Raw genomic sequence first — 14,472 nt, 5'->3', positions numbered from 1 at the left:
GCGGCAGGGACGCCACGAGCTCTAGCCTGGATGGACAGGCCTGAGCACCTGGGGACCCTCACAGCCCTGCTGGGTCGGGGCGCTCTGGTCACCTGGGAGGAACAGGCAAAGGGGACAGGCCCCGAGTGGCGGGCAGAAAGAAACTCAGGGAAGGGGGCCCAAACGTGCCCCTGTTGGCCCAGGGCAGGCCTGCCATGCCACCGCTAGCCTGGCCCCGTCCTGCACGGGGCGGCCCAGCGGGCGCTTCCTCCCTTGCCGCTTCCTTCCCTCCTTTCCTCACTGCCCCGACGTCTTCCTTCCCAAGCGACCCCTCTGGGCCAGGACCCAGTCTGGCAGCTCCAGCTGATGCAGTGGCAGCAAGAAGAGAAGCAGGAGCCCCTACCAGCGGCCGGCGGGCGGGGCAGAGGTCCTGGGGCCTGCGACGGTCTCCTGGGAGCTGAGAGGAGACGCCCAAAGGGCCTGAGAGCCTGGCGGAGGGGACCACCCCGGGGGCTGCTGGGCAAAGTCCGTGGGGGCTTCGGAGCTGGGCCTTGGAGAAGGGAGCGGCCGGCCCACCCCAGGGTGGGAGGGGTGGTGAGGGCCTACTAGGAGCTGCAGGGACCTGGGCACAGAGGCGGAGGCCTGTGTGAGGAGGGCCTGTGCAGATCCCTGCTGGACACCGGGCCTCAGGTCTGGCCCGGCCGCGGCGGCTGGGGCCCGGTACCGGCCTGGCAGCGCCCGTGCGGCACTGGGCCTCTGGAGTCACAGGTGTGTCAGCCCTGCCCGGCCCTGGGGCTGACCTGCCACAGCTGAGGAAGCTTCTCCTGCTGGAGGGGATGCCAGCCCCACAGCCGTGTCCACCCTGGGGGGCCCCTGCCTGCCGGCAGCCGGAGGACGACCCGGCCCCCAGGACAGAGCCCTCGCCTCTGCTCCTGCCCTGGCCACCTTGCCTGCAGCCACGCGGTCCCGGGCTCCTTCCCTCAGTCACTGAGCCCAGCCCTGCTCGGCCCGCCCTCCGCCCGCCTGGGAGCTGCACCACCCGGGCCAGTTCATCGGGGCCTCCCGCCAGGCACACGGCCGCCTCGCGCCAGTCTAGCAAATGTCTCTGTGCCTCTGCCCGGAAGCCTTGTCCCTTTCTTTGCTCAGCCCCTCTGGCTCCTCTCTCAGAGCTGTGGCCAAGCCTCCCGTCCGGGGAGCCGTCCTGTCTGGAGCTCCTCAGACGTCCTTCGGCCACGCCACAGGCTGCGTGGGCCGCCCTGTCTGTGCGGGCCTCGGGCGGGACCCCACTTTGTGCAGCCCTGCGGGGCGCCCAGCGCGGCACGTCGGGGCAGGAGAGGCCTGGGCCCGGGCTTGGCTGGCCCGGCCTGGCCGGTGGGCGGGTGGGGGCAGCCCAGGGAGGTGAGGGAGGTGTGTGTTCTTCGTTCCCAAACAGAAAGACGGCCTGCGGCCACGTCACCGGGAGGGCGGTGTTGCAATCCGAGAGGCGTCTCCTCAGTCCGAGAGCAGATTGGGGGCCGCGAGCCATTGACGACAGCAAGCGGCGCGGCAGGTAAGCGACCTCTGTCCCCCGGAGCCCGGGAGGTAAGGGCCACCTGGCCAGGTGGGCTAGGCAGTTCCTGGTCTTGAGGCCAAGGTCAGCACAGCACCGCCCAGAAGCTGCGTCCTGCAGCTCCGGAAGGCCCAGCCCGGCCGGCTCACCCCAGGCCACCCTGCGGGGCCTTGAACCAGCAGCCGTGGGGGCCTGGGGAGATGAAGTCCAGGCCGGTTCCTGGTGCCCGCCCACAGGGGGCCTCCCGGGCCCGGCTCCCCGTAGACCCAGGAGTGTCTTAGTCGCCCAGTCAGCGGTGGAACCCACGGGCTGATGCCTGCCACACCATGCCACACACCGAGTCTGGTTTTTAAATTTCACTTCTGGTTTCCCACAGTTGACGTGAAAAGCACAAACGACAGCTTTGGCCAGAGGGTCTGCAACCTGCCGCACCCCAGAGGCGTGTCGTGAAGGCAGGCGGGTGCCATCTGTCCCCTTGGCCCTCCGGGCACTCAGTGACCTTGTGTGCTGGTACCGATGGGCTTCTCGTCCTATCTACCAGCTGGGAGTCTCCACGGATGGTCTGTCTCAAACGTACGGCTAAAGCCAGCCTGTCCTGACATCCTGGGCCAGAGGAGGCCGCCCGAGGCCCACTGCTCACAGTTTCACAGACAGCCCGCGGTGTCCCGGATGGCCTGAAACCCGCAGCCTCAGCCAGAGCGGCAGGACCCCCAGGGCTGCCTGGTGTGACATGCAGCTCTGCCTGAGGGTGTCCGGGCCCAAGGCGCCACGGCCAGGTCACCACCTGAGCGGTAGGGGTGGGTCTCTGCCGGGAGAAGGTCGCCGGCGCCTGTCCCAGGGAGCAGCCCCTGCTGAGACGCCACGTGCCTGGGTATTTGTTCAGCTCTGCCCTGGCAGGAGCTGCAAGGGCCAGGCTCCGGACACCATCGATTAACTGCCATCCCCTCCGCCCAACCCCGGTCCAGCACGATGCTGCTTCCTTGTGGTCAGGGCGCCCTGGGTGAGGACACCAGGCCCTGGCGTGGCAGCCTGCACCTGTGGCGAGGGGCCAGGAGCCCCGGGGAGGGCACCGCCCAGCTCTGCCTCGGAGAATCAGGACTGAGCGGTCTCGGCGCTGCCGCAGGTGCGGCTCGCGTGCTTCATCTCCACGACGATGAGGGTGGACGGGCAACTTGCGGCAGCCAGTCACCCCTGTTCTCCAGGCGCTGGGCAGGCAGACAAGCCCCTGGCCACGTGGTGACGAATGACACATGGATCACAAGAGCAAAGCACCCTCTCGCAGAAAAACCAAGCGCTCCTGCGGCTCTCGGGGTGCCCGCTCGGTGTGCTGTGATTCTCAGGGCCTCATGGGGGGCTCGGCCCCTTTCCCGTATGGGTCCCTGGGGCGCCGTGTCATTCATAATGTGCCAGTCGTGACAAACCAGAGAGGAGCCCGGAGGCTCGCGCCTGCCCCGTGCGGTGGGAGCTTTGGCCGGGCTGCGCCCCAAGTGCCCTCCGGCTCCCCTGGCCAGTGCCCCAGGGGGACAGCCGGGTACCAGCCTACTGAGTTTACCAAGAAGTAAAGGGATACTCTCCAGTATTTCCCACTGACGCTTGGACTTGAAACATTGCTTTTAACACAGCAGAACCTGGGTCTAGGATCGCCCAGGGCGCCCCACCCCCTCACACCCCAAAACCCAGGAAGTGGATCTTTGTATGTCCCTCCTACAGAGCTCAGGAGATGACACACACTGGCCTCACAAACGTCACGCAGGTCAACCCAGGCTTTGCTGTCAGTCGGAGGATACATTTAGCATCAACTTTAACGTCATCTTAAAATCCAACATGAGATGAGGATCGTCAAAACCCAGGACACAAGATTTTGCGGAAAAGTTTGGCGAGACTCAGGCCGGACTGGATGCGCGTGCCTGGCGTTTCCTCCCGCGGATCACCACGGTGCAGGCACTGAGCCCACTCTGACTGTTTTCCTGTTAACGGGAAGCTGCGGTTTAGCTGCAAGGTAAGGTGAGAGGTGAAAGAGCGCCCCGTCCCGTTCTGCTGTCAGGGACTGCACGGCCTGTCCGGCTGGTCCTCCGGAGGCCGCGAGTGCAGGTCCCCGGGAGGGAGGCAGCCGGCCCAGGGCCCGCAGCTGGGCGGGCTGGACCAGCACCTTTGCTGGCGGCGCCCCTGGCCCGGGCCCTGCGCACCTCTGAGCCCCGCCCCCCGCTGCTGCCCCGGTTGCCCACACCCGCATCTCTCTGTGCCTCCAGGGCTGCACACGGGCTGAGGGCGCTCTGCCCGCCGAGGCCTGGGAAGCAAAGGGGGTGTCTAGCACCCCAGACTCTCCCATCCAGGCTCTGATCTCCCTAAAGCGCTGCCCACTCCCCTGCCGACCCCTCCAAGCTGAGGACGGGCGCATAGGGGTACCTCCGAGGGTGGCCTCCCGGGAGTCTGGGCAGGACCCCTGAACCCTGGAAAGCCTCAGAAGTCAGAATTTCTGTGATTCTGGGGGAGCCGCCTCTAGCACTTCGTTGCCCCACCTGTCGGCAGGCCCACGCCTGGCTGGCGTGTTTTCCTCAGTGTTGGGGGTGGCGGGGAGCCGGGGAGGCGTCCAGCACTGCCCTCCTGGAGTCCACTCTGGATTCCCAGAAGAGAGAAGTCCCCTGACCCCGTCCTCGGGACTCTGGGGGCCCCACGAAGGGGCTATGAGCAGACTCTGCGTCGGGCCCAGAGACGAGGGCCTGGCCTCCTTCCTGGAGGCGGCGGCGGCGGGCAGGGCGTCTAGAATGGCCTCCACCGTGCGGCCTGAGCAGCTGCTCACCCCGCCCGGACCACAAATCGGGGAGGCGCCGGCATCACGGGCCTCGGTGAGCAGGGAGGCCGGGGCTGCCTGGCACACAGGTGCCAGGTGCTGCAGGGCCATTGGGCCGGATCAGATTCCTCTGGGCCTCAGGAGTCAGAATCTCAGGGATTTTTTTAGGCCCCCACCAACCTGAGAGCTCCCCCACCTGCCGGACGGCCTCGTTCTCTTCTCTGGGGCGACCGTGGAATCCAAGCCAGAAGGCGGGTTGACTGTGTGAGGACCTGCCGCTCAGGGTAGGACTGCACGTGGCCCTGCGGGGTCGGGCCCACCTCCACGCGCCTTCGCTGCAGCCCGCGTTCCCAGCACTGGTGCCAGGGAAACAGGCCCCTTCCAGGTAGACCTCAGTGCTCTCAGGTGTTGTGGGCCGCACCGTGCCCCCCAAACTGTATGTTCCGGTCCTGACCCCTGGTACCCGTGAATGTGACCTTATGATAGGTCTCTGCAGATGTGACCCAGGTAAGGCAAGGTCATCCTGGGCACAGCAGGCCCCCATCCGATGACGGTGTCCCTACAAGGAGAGGGAGATTTGGACACAGATACAGCCACACAGCAGAGGCCATGAGACCGGAGGGACGCAGCCACAAGCCGAGGGACGCCAAGGATCGCCAGCCACCTGCAGAAGCCGGAGAGGCAGGAAGGAGCCTCCTCTGGAGGCTTCAGAGGAGTGCGGCCCTGCCCACACCTTGACTTTGGACGTCTGGACTCCAGAGCCAGCAGAGAACAGATCTCAGTTTGCGGGGATGTGTCACAGCGGCCCTAGGAAGCTAATACAGCAGGGAGCCCCTGACGCTGGGGCTTCACCTTTGGGTTTCTCTGTCAACAGCTGTTAAGTGCCGAGAGCTGGGGCCCTGCTGGCCGCCGCCCTCCAGCCTCCCACCCCCTGGTCCCGCTACCTGGCACAGCTCCTCTGAGGGCTCACTGGCGTCTCTTTCACAAGCCCTCGCTCTCCTCTCCGATCTCACACCCCCAAGGTTTCTGAAACTCTGATTCAGCAAACACAAAAGTGGAAGCTGTTCTCTGGCTACGCAAGCACTCGGCTGATGACAGGGGCGCCGTCCCTGTGGTCGCTCAGCCCGGCTGGCGAGGCCGAGAAAACACAGAGATGGAGCCGAGTGCTGGCACCTCCCGGTGGGCTGCCAGCCCTGCCCCACCTCCGAAACTCACTCCGGCTCTTACGGAAGGAGTTGAGAAACGGCCCGCGTGCCCTGGGACTCCCGTGCCCACGGCCCTCCCGTGTCTGACCCTCACTGAGAGCTTCCTAAACGTCCATTGCCCTAAATGCAGTTATTTCTGGGGGCCGCGTGCACGCTGTTGGAGGAGGTTGGGAGACCTGCGTGGACCCGCTTCTTCCTGGGGCCTGGCCCTCATCGGTCACTTAACGTCCCCTACTGGGACTGCCTCTGCGGCAGGAGGTATAGGCGCCCACCCTCGCTGGCATCCCAGGGGTTTATGAGCCTCAGAGGACAGAGTATGTGAGAAGACACTTTGCAAACTCCTGCCCTGGATCACCTTGGCCTGATGCTCTGGAGAACCTGGGGGGCTTTGCTATTCTCAGGAATTTTCCCAGGAGAAAGTATTCAACGCCTCCCTGACATTCACCTTTTAAATTGAATTTTAAAAGATAAAAGTATTATATGCTCACCATAAATAATTTTTTAAAAGACAAAAGAAATTTAAAACAAGTCAAATGCTTGGAAACCCTCTATTGACACTAGGCCCCTTTTACGCTCTATGTTCATCTTGCCGGGTTTTCGTCTGCATCACTGAAATCATTTAATATACGCTGATATTTCAGTGGCGTTGACGCCGGCGCCTTCATGGGTCCCCGAGGGAAGAATACAGAACAGGTCAGAGCAGGGGCTGCCTTTCACTCCTGAGACAGTCTGGATGCTCAGAGTTTGTCAGCCTTTCCCTTTCCAGGTTTTTCTTAATGAACAGGAAAAGAAACGATTTCTTAAGCCTCTTCATAGACCTTCAGGAGGCAGAGGGTTGATACTCCCGCGTGTTGGTGTGTCGGGTGAGCAGGGCTGTTTGATTCAGCTGCAGCTGGAATCACTTACCTTGGCTTTTCTAGAGCAACATCTTTTCAGTGTCTCTCCCTGACATCCCGGGAGCTGCTTTCCACCTGCTGTGGAGAAAAGGGTTAAGAGGCAGGCCCGCCCGGCCGCGAGGCTGGCCCTGGGCTGCGAGCTCCCGGGAGGGTCCCCAGCCCCCTCGTGGAGGAGAGGGCCTCACGGCCCCTAAACGTTGGTGCCAAGTGAGGCCCGTGCGGAGCGCCACTTCCTCCTGGGAGTCTGGAACCTTCACCGGGCACAGGTGCCCGCGACCACCCCCAGGAACAGCCCCCGGCGCTGTGTCTCTGACGGGCTCCCCGGGGAGACAGCACCTCACAGGTCGTCACGGCTGGTGGCGGGGAGCTAAGCATGCCATGTGAGGGGAGGGGGCGGGGCGCCGTCCCTGTGGTCGCTCAGCCCGGCTGGCGAGGCCGAGAAAACACAGAGATGGAGCCGAGTGCTGGCACCTCCCGGTGGGCTGCCAGCCCTGCCCCACCTCCGAAACTCACTCCGGCTCTTACGGAAGGAGTTGAGAAACGGCCCGCGTGCCCTGGGACTCCCGTGCCCACGGCCCTCCCGTGTCTGACCCTCACTGAGAGCTTCCTAAACGTCCATTGCCCTAAATGCAGTTATTTCTGGGGGCCGCGTGCACGCTGTTGGAGGAGGTTGGGAGACCTGCGTGGACCCGCTTCTTCCTGGGGCCTGGCCCTCATCGGTCACTTAACGTCCCCTACTGGGACTGCCTCTGCGGCAGGAGGTATAGGCGCCCACCCTCGCTGGCATCCCAGGGGTTTATGAGCCTCAGAGGACAGAGTATGTGAGAAGACACTTTGCAAACTCCTGCCCTGGATCACCTTGGCCTGATGCTCTGGAGAACCTGGGGGGCTTTGCTATTCTCAGGAATTTTCCCAGGAGAAAGTATTCAACGCCTCCCTGACATTCACCTTTTAAATTGAATTTTAAAAGATAAAAGTATTATATGCTCACCATAAATAATTTTTTAAAAGACAAAAGAAATTTAAAACAAGTCAAATGCTTGGAAACCCTCTATTGACACTAGGCCCCTTTTACGCTCTATGTTCATCTTGCCGGGTTTTCGTCTGCATCACTGAAATCATTTAATATACGCTGATATTTCAGTGGCGTTGACGCCGGCGCCTTCATGGGTCCCCGAGGGAAGAATACAGAACAGGTCAGAGCAGGGGCTGCCTTTCACTCCTGAGACAGTCTGGATGCTCAGAGTTTGTCAGCCTTTCCCTTTCCAGGTTTTTCTTAATGAACAGGAAAAGAAACGATTTCTTAAGCCTCTTCATAGACCTTCAGGAGGCAGAGGGTTGATACTCCCGCGTGTTGGTGTGTCGGGTGAGCAGGGCTGTTTGATTCAGCTGCAGCTGGAATCACTTACCTTGGCTTTTCTAGAGCAACATCTTTTCAGTGTCTCTCCCTGACATCCCGGGAGCTGCTTTCCACCTGCTGTGGAGAAAAGGGTTAAGAGGCAGGCCCGCCCGGCCGCGAGGCTGGCCCTGGGCTGCGAGCTCCCGGGAGGGTCCCCAGCCCCCTCGTGGAGGAGAGGGCCTCGCCCCGCCCCTAAACGTTGGTGCCAAGTGAGGCCCGTGCGGAGCGCCACTTCCTCCTGGGAGTCTGGAACCTTCACCGGGCACAGGTGCCCGCGACCACCCCCAGGAACAGCCCCCGGCGCTGTGTCTCTGACGGGCTCCCCGGGGAGACAGCACCTCACAGGTCGTCACGGCTGGTGGCGGGGAGCTAAGCATGCCATGTGAGGGGAGGGGGCTCTGGAAGCTCACGCCTGGTCCCCGACTTGTCCCTGCGCCCCTTCCTTTTACTGATGTTTCTTTGCATCCTTTCTCTGTCCTGAGTCCAGCTGTGAGCACGGCCCCTGCTGAGTCCTGGGGGCCCCCTAGCGAGCCTGGGGGTGGCCTTGGGGGCGCAGACAAATATGCACAATTGACCTTTTAAAGCTCAGGGAGTTGAGTGTTTTAACGCTGACAACTCTGTAATTAGATCCACATTTCTGTCCTCTGTTCGGCAAACTTCAGCCTCATTTCTTTCCTATACTGAGAGAGGTTCTGACGTTTTGCTTCCTTAATTCATGCTTTGGTTTGTTCACCATCATTGACTGATAGTCTTCTCTGTGTTGACCGGATGAGAATAAGTGATTGTGCATAAGGTGATGAGAAAACCCGCGGGCTTACGGCTCCACCACGCTGGCCCTGGGGAGGGACAGACGCGGCTGCAGGCTGTGGCCTTCGAGAAGCCCAGGCGGCAGCAGGGAGCGTGTCCAAGGTGGGGACAGGCGGGCAGGAAGCTCTGAATCTGACAGGGGAGAAAGGTGGCCGGGGCCACGAGGGTGGGAAAGGGCCAGCCCCAGGGAGCCGGCGCCACCGGGAGCAGACGAGGCACGTTTGGGGTCTCTCCCGAGAGCCCCGCGGAACCGCGGACACTTCCCGAGCAATGACGGATCCAGCAAGGAAGGTGCTTTGAGAGCTGGCCAGGCGAGGGGGGCGCCTCCCCTGGTGACCTCCTGTGTGTCTGGAGTGCCGAGCGTCCCAGATGGGAGTGAGAGTATCAGAATCCCAGATTTCTGCCCAGCAGGACTTGGGTGGTCCCGGGAATCTGCATTTCTGGCCAGAGAGCCTCAGCAGGGAGCCCGAGGCAGCCAGGATTCCCAGGGACCCACAGGACGCGGAGGCTCAGAGGGTGTGGGTCTGGGGTCAGAGGTCACCTGACTCCAAAAGCCTGTGCTTGGGCCCTGGGAGCCTCCAGCCTGGGGATGGGACAGCGGAGGTAAGGGGACCACGTGCTGGCCCCGCGGGGAACAGCGACACCCAGCGGCCAGACTGAGACCCCACAGGAAGCTTCACATTCTCCTCCCTCAAAACGCAGCTTTCTTGCTCTTCCTGATGGCAAAGTGACACAGGCTGGTTGTTCCAGGCGGGCACAGGGGGGACTGCAGGAAGGTCTAAAGAGGACGGTGCCCCTCACCCGAGATCCCACCCAGGGCAAGGGCAGGTCTGCTGGCTGGCGAGAGCACCAACCCTGCAGAGGGTCTGGGCTGTGCACGTCGGCCCCAGGAGGTGGCTAGACACTCGCCTGCCTGCGCGGCTGTGCTCTGAGCGGTGCGACAGTGACCCCTGCGGAGTCCGCGGGGACGTGCAGAGGCGGAGATGGGTGAACCGCGGGGAGGACGCGGTGGTGGAACCTCACACGGGACAGTCACAAAGTTAAAACATCTTCAGTGTGAGTCACGACACAGACACTCGAAGCAGACACAGACGTAGCGCTCACGGAACCTGGCTCCCACCAGCAGCCCAGGCCCACTAGCCGTCTCCATCTTGTCGACTCATTTCTTTGATCTGGGCCCCCAGCCCCCCACGTTCACTTGTCTAATTTTCCCTGTTTCAAAGCAAATCCCAGACCTTATGGTGTTTTACCTAAATCTTCCAGTGTGCATCTAAAAAAAATGGACACTTTCTTACAGAGCCTCATCCTTAACAAAACTAAATCAGATGCCTTGATATCATCTAACGGCCTGTCCGGAGACAAATTTTCCCGATTGTCCAAAAAATGAGTTTTCAAAGGTGGTTTGTTAGAGTTGGGGTTCAGACTGGGTCTCGGCGTCGTGTGTTGCTGGGTGCAAGTCTCCGTTAATGGGTGACCGTCTCTCTTGCGTCGGTGGAAACGGGTCTCAGCAGGAAGCTTGTCTAAAGTCAAATCCTGGCTCAGGAGGTCAGGGTGGGGCCCGAGACTCTGCATTTATAACAAGCCCCCATGTCATGGAAAGCTCTGGGTCTCAAGGGCTTTGCTGGCTGCCCACAGCCCCTGGCCACCCGGCCGGCCTCCTCTTCCTGCATCTCTCTCACCCCCTAGCACCTCCGGGGCACAGACATCCTGTCCCAGGACCCTCTGAGAGGGGAGGGATGAAGGCACAGGGCAGGAGGGTCACCTTTCCCCAGGGTCTGAGGTTTGGCCCCGTGAGGCGTGGGGCCCAAGGCTGCACCTGATTTCCTGGTGGGAAGGGTGAGACTTCCCTGAGAAGGGTCATCCCAGGTCAGGAGATGTCCCCTTCCTCAGGATAGACCCCTCCCCTCAGGGTCCTCTCCCAAGACCCCAGCTCAGACCTTCACCCAGTCTTGCTGGGAACCCTGGGGTCCAGCTGCCAGCCTGGATGCCCGCTCGCCTCTGCCCTGCCCTGGTAGGGGCTCTGAGAATGTCAGCACGTCCTTCTGTGCTGGCCCTCTGCCCCCAGACCCGGTATGTGGGGGAAGACGGGGGACTGAGGTCGCGGGCCTCCTGCTGACCTCTCCCCCTGCCCCCGCCCCCCAGGAGGCTGGTGCGAGGCATCCAAGCTCCTGAGACTCCAGACATGGCCCGGGAGGCTGCAGACAAGGCCGGGGAGGTGTCGGGGAGACATCAGGACCCCGAGAGGACGTTCGTTCGCACCGTCCCTCCGGAAGCACAGGTCGTGGGAGGCCCTGAGGGGGACTGGGGCCCCCTCCTCTGCCAGATCCTTCTGGAAGGGCCGAACCCAAAAGCCCAGGGGGGAAGGTGGGACTCCCGTGTGTTCCAGAAGCCCGGGGCACGGTGACAGGGCCCTTGGTTTGCCCGTCCTCACGTCACAGAACTTGACTCAGCCAAGCCTGGCACCCCTCAGGGAAGGTGGGCCGTTTAAATTCCCTGTTTGTGAATTAGGACACTGAGCACGGAGCAGGCGCCGACTTCCGCAAGGGCAGCTCCACCACTGCGGGGAGGAGCGCGGGGAGAGGGGAGGGCACCAAGCCGGCCTGCAGGAGGAGAGGCCTGCACCCGCGTCACCCAGACCCCGGCCACCGCGCGCACACACTGACGGGCGGCAGGGGTGAGCCGGGCTCCCGGCTCTCAGCCCCGGGCGGGAGCGTGCAAGGAGCAAACGCTGGCGCATCCCGAGGGGTGCTGGTCGCCAGGGCCTCGGCCCGGATCTCCCTGGGAGGTGGCAGGCACCCCCCAGCTCAGCCAGGGCCGTGGTCCTCCTGGGGGCGGCCATCCCAGGCGGGCAGGACCTGGCGTGGCAGCTCGCGTGAAGACCCGCCCACCGGGAGCGCCCGCTAAGCTCCCTGGCATCTCCAGGCGCGCTCCGCGTTCTCCCCGTTTCCCCACTGCTCCCAGCGCGTGGCTCAGACCACGAGGCCAGCGGCGCCTTGCTCCGTGCGGAGCCGCCCGACGGAGCTCTGAGCCGCCCGACGGACGGAGCTCGCTGTCCTGCGTCAGGGCCTGCCCGGGCCTCGCCTCCGTCTCGGGATCGCCCGGTGCACTGCCGCCTCCGTCTCACCCATTTCCCCCCGAGGTTGCACCTCGGGCGGGAGGCGCTACTCAAAGCCCGTGGCCGCTCGGTGAGGAGGCCTGAATGCACCGGAGAAACCGAGGCTCGGGGCGGCCGGCCGGAGGGAGCCCAGCCCCACGCTCATTCCTGGTGGAAGCTTAGCCGGTAGCAGCGTCACGGGGCGTGGGGCGGCCTCCGGCTTCCCTCTTCTCTGCTCCCGGACAGCAGATGAGAAAGGAATCCATCCCCAGACCGCTTCCCCCCAGGTCAGCCGCTCTTCTGACAAGACCTAAGACAAGATTTCACTGCAGCCACCTTCGCTGCCCGTTTTGCCCCTGCGATGTCACCTTCTGGATGACAGCCTCTGTGAGCCGCGCTTTCTTGGGCGGAAGCCCCACTGCCGGGGCCTCGGCTGCTCCTGAGAGACCCGCGTCCGGTCAGTCCTTCAGAGGACTTCTGCTCGCGGGGCTGTCTGCACAAAAGAGGTCCCACGTGACTGACGGGTTCTTTAGAAAGATAACAAGCCCATCGTCATACGGAGGGAAACACAGATTCGGGGGGAAGAAACACAGACGGGAAGATCCCAACACCAGAAAGTGTGGAGGTGAATGACCTCTGGGAACAGAAGCTCTGTGTTTGGGAACTTAACCTAAGGGGTCGGCAGAAGTGCCTAATTAGGGGAAGGGGCTCCAGGCAGCCTGTGTGAAGCAGGTGATGGACACGGCCAGTACCAGAAGCTCGTCTGGAAGAGCCACGGGATGTTCCAGCACGGACTGCTGCGGTCGTGGAGCCCGATAGAGAGAACTGGTATGAGATGATATAAACCACGTTTTGGCGGGACAGAAGCCAACGCCTCTGCAGATGGAGCCGCCCAAACAGTGGTTCTCAGCCCAGCTGCACACGTGGGTCAAACGGACGAGCCTGAAAACCGGCCTGGGCCAGACGCCTCCACAGACATCCTGAGTCAGTCAGTTCCGTGAGGCTCAGGCATGCTTCCCGGGGATTGTAAGTGCAGCGGTGGATGCGATCCACAGCTTTCGAGGGGCCAGTGAGAATTCACTATGGCTGGTTTGAGGAGAAAGGGGTGTATTGAGGGGTGCTGGTCACCATTCCTGACCATCGGGACCTTCTCAGCTTTCCAGGAATGACCCAAAGCCATGTGACTGACCTGGGCCACCAGGAAGGGCCACCAGCCACAGCAGCCCTCTGCCTTCAAAACCCCTGTGAGCCCACGGGGTTGGCAGAGCCTGTATCACAGCAAGGGCTACGCAGCCTCTGCAGGGCAGGAAAGCACACATGGTGAAACGAGCCAAAGCGCAGTGCCCACGTGTTCATCTATTTTGATATCTCGGCATAAAAGATAGAGCAACACATGGCACCAGGCCAAACGAAGACCCCAAGGATATCAGGGTCTCAGCCCTGGCACCTGTGAATGTCATCTTATCAAGTAAAGTGTTTGCAGGTATGTTTAAATGAAGGATCCTGAGATGGGGACATTTTTCTGGATTATCCAGACGTCCCTAGATGCCATCACAAGAGCCCTTATAAGAGAGGGACAGAAGGAGATTAGACACACAGAGAAGGCAGAGGACAGTGTGACCATGGAAGCGGGGATTTAAAGATGCTGAGATACTGACTTTGAAGACGGGGGGAGGGGCCGTGAGCCAAGGAATGTGGGTCCAGAAGGTGGCAGAGGCCAGGACAGATTCTCCCCTGGAGGCTCCAGAGGGACCCTGCTGACGCCAGCACCCTGATTTCGGCGAAGTGAAACTGATTCGGACTTGTGGCCCCCAGAACCAGGAGAGAATGAATTTGGGTCGTCCTGAGCCACGTTTGTGGTGCGCTGTTACAGCGGCCACAGGAAACTCATACACGTGGCCCAAATGACAGATACAAACACACACACACAAACACACAGCCACAACAAGGTGGGAGCTGAAAGGGCCTGGACCCCACGCTCCTCCATGCCCCAATCAGCCAGGACCCTCTCCTGGAATCCCCCGCTTCCTGACTCCTGGGTGGGTGGGGGAGGGAGTCACCCAAGTAGAGGCCACCCACAATTTTCTGAGTCATCAGGGCACTTGTTTATAACCTCCTACTTTCTTGTAGTTTTTAAAAAATTGGTTATTTATTTCTCAAAACATTTCAAAGTTTTATAAACACTCAAATGTACCTGAAGCATTGATTTAATATTTAGAGGTATTTCAATGTTATGGATACAGATACACAATCTTTTGTGTGTGTTATAAACATTTTCTCCTAGGTTGGATCTTTTTTTTTTTTTTCATTTAACGCTGTCTCCGGTTGATTTTGTCACATTCAAGTTCTAGATTTTGATGTGGCCCCATCTGTCAGGTTTCTGGATTCCTTATGTTCTGGAAAGGTCTTCCACGGCCCAAGGAAGTGAAAAATAGGATTTGTATTTCTTGTGGGACAAAAATAACCAGAAGTCTTAATTTTTATTTTAGATTTTGACTCCATCTGGAATTTTGTGTGTATGTAAAATGAGGAAGACACCTTATTTTTTCCTCCCCCAAATAGATCTTTAATCAACAAACACAGTTCAGAAAACAGACTGATTTTTCCTATTGGTTTGCAATGCCACCTTTATCACAAGCTAAATTCATGTATGTCTGTTTTGTTTCATTGACCTTTTTGTCAATTCCTTTGCCAGTATTGAACTATTACCATTATGATAGCTTTAAGGTTGATTTCCCATAAGATAGATAAA

This window comes from Physeter macrocephalus, chromosome 2, assembly GCF_002837175.3.
Source record: "Physeter macrocephalus isolate SW-GA chromosome 2, ASM283717v5, whole genome shotgun sequence".
NCBI lineage: Eukaryota > Metazoa > Chordata > Mammalia > Artiodactyla > Physeteridae > Physeter > Physeter macrocephalus.
This window is presented reverse-complemented; position numbering follows the sequence as displayed.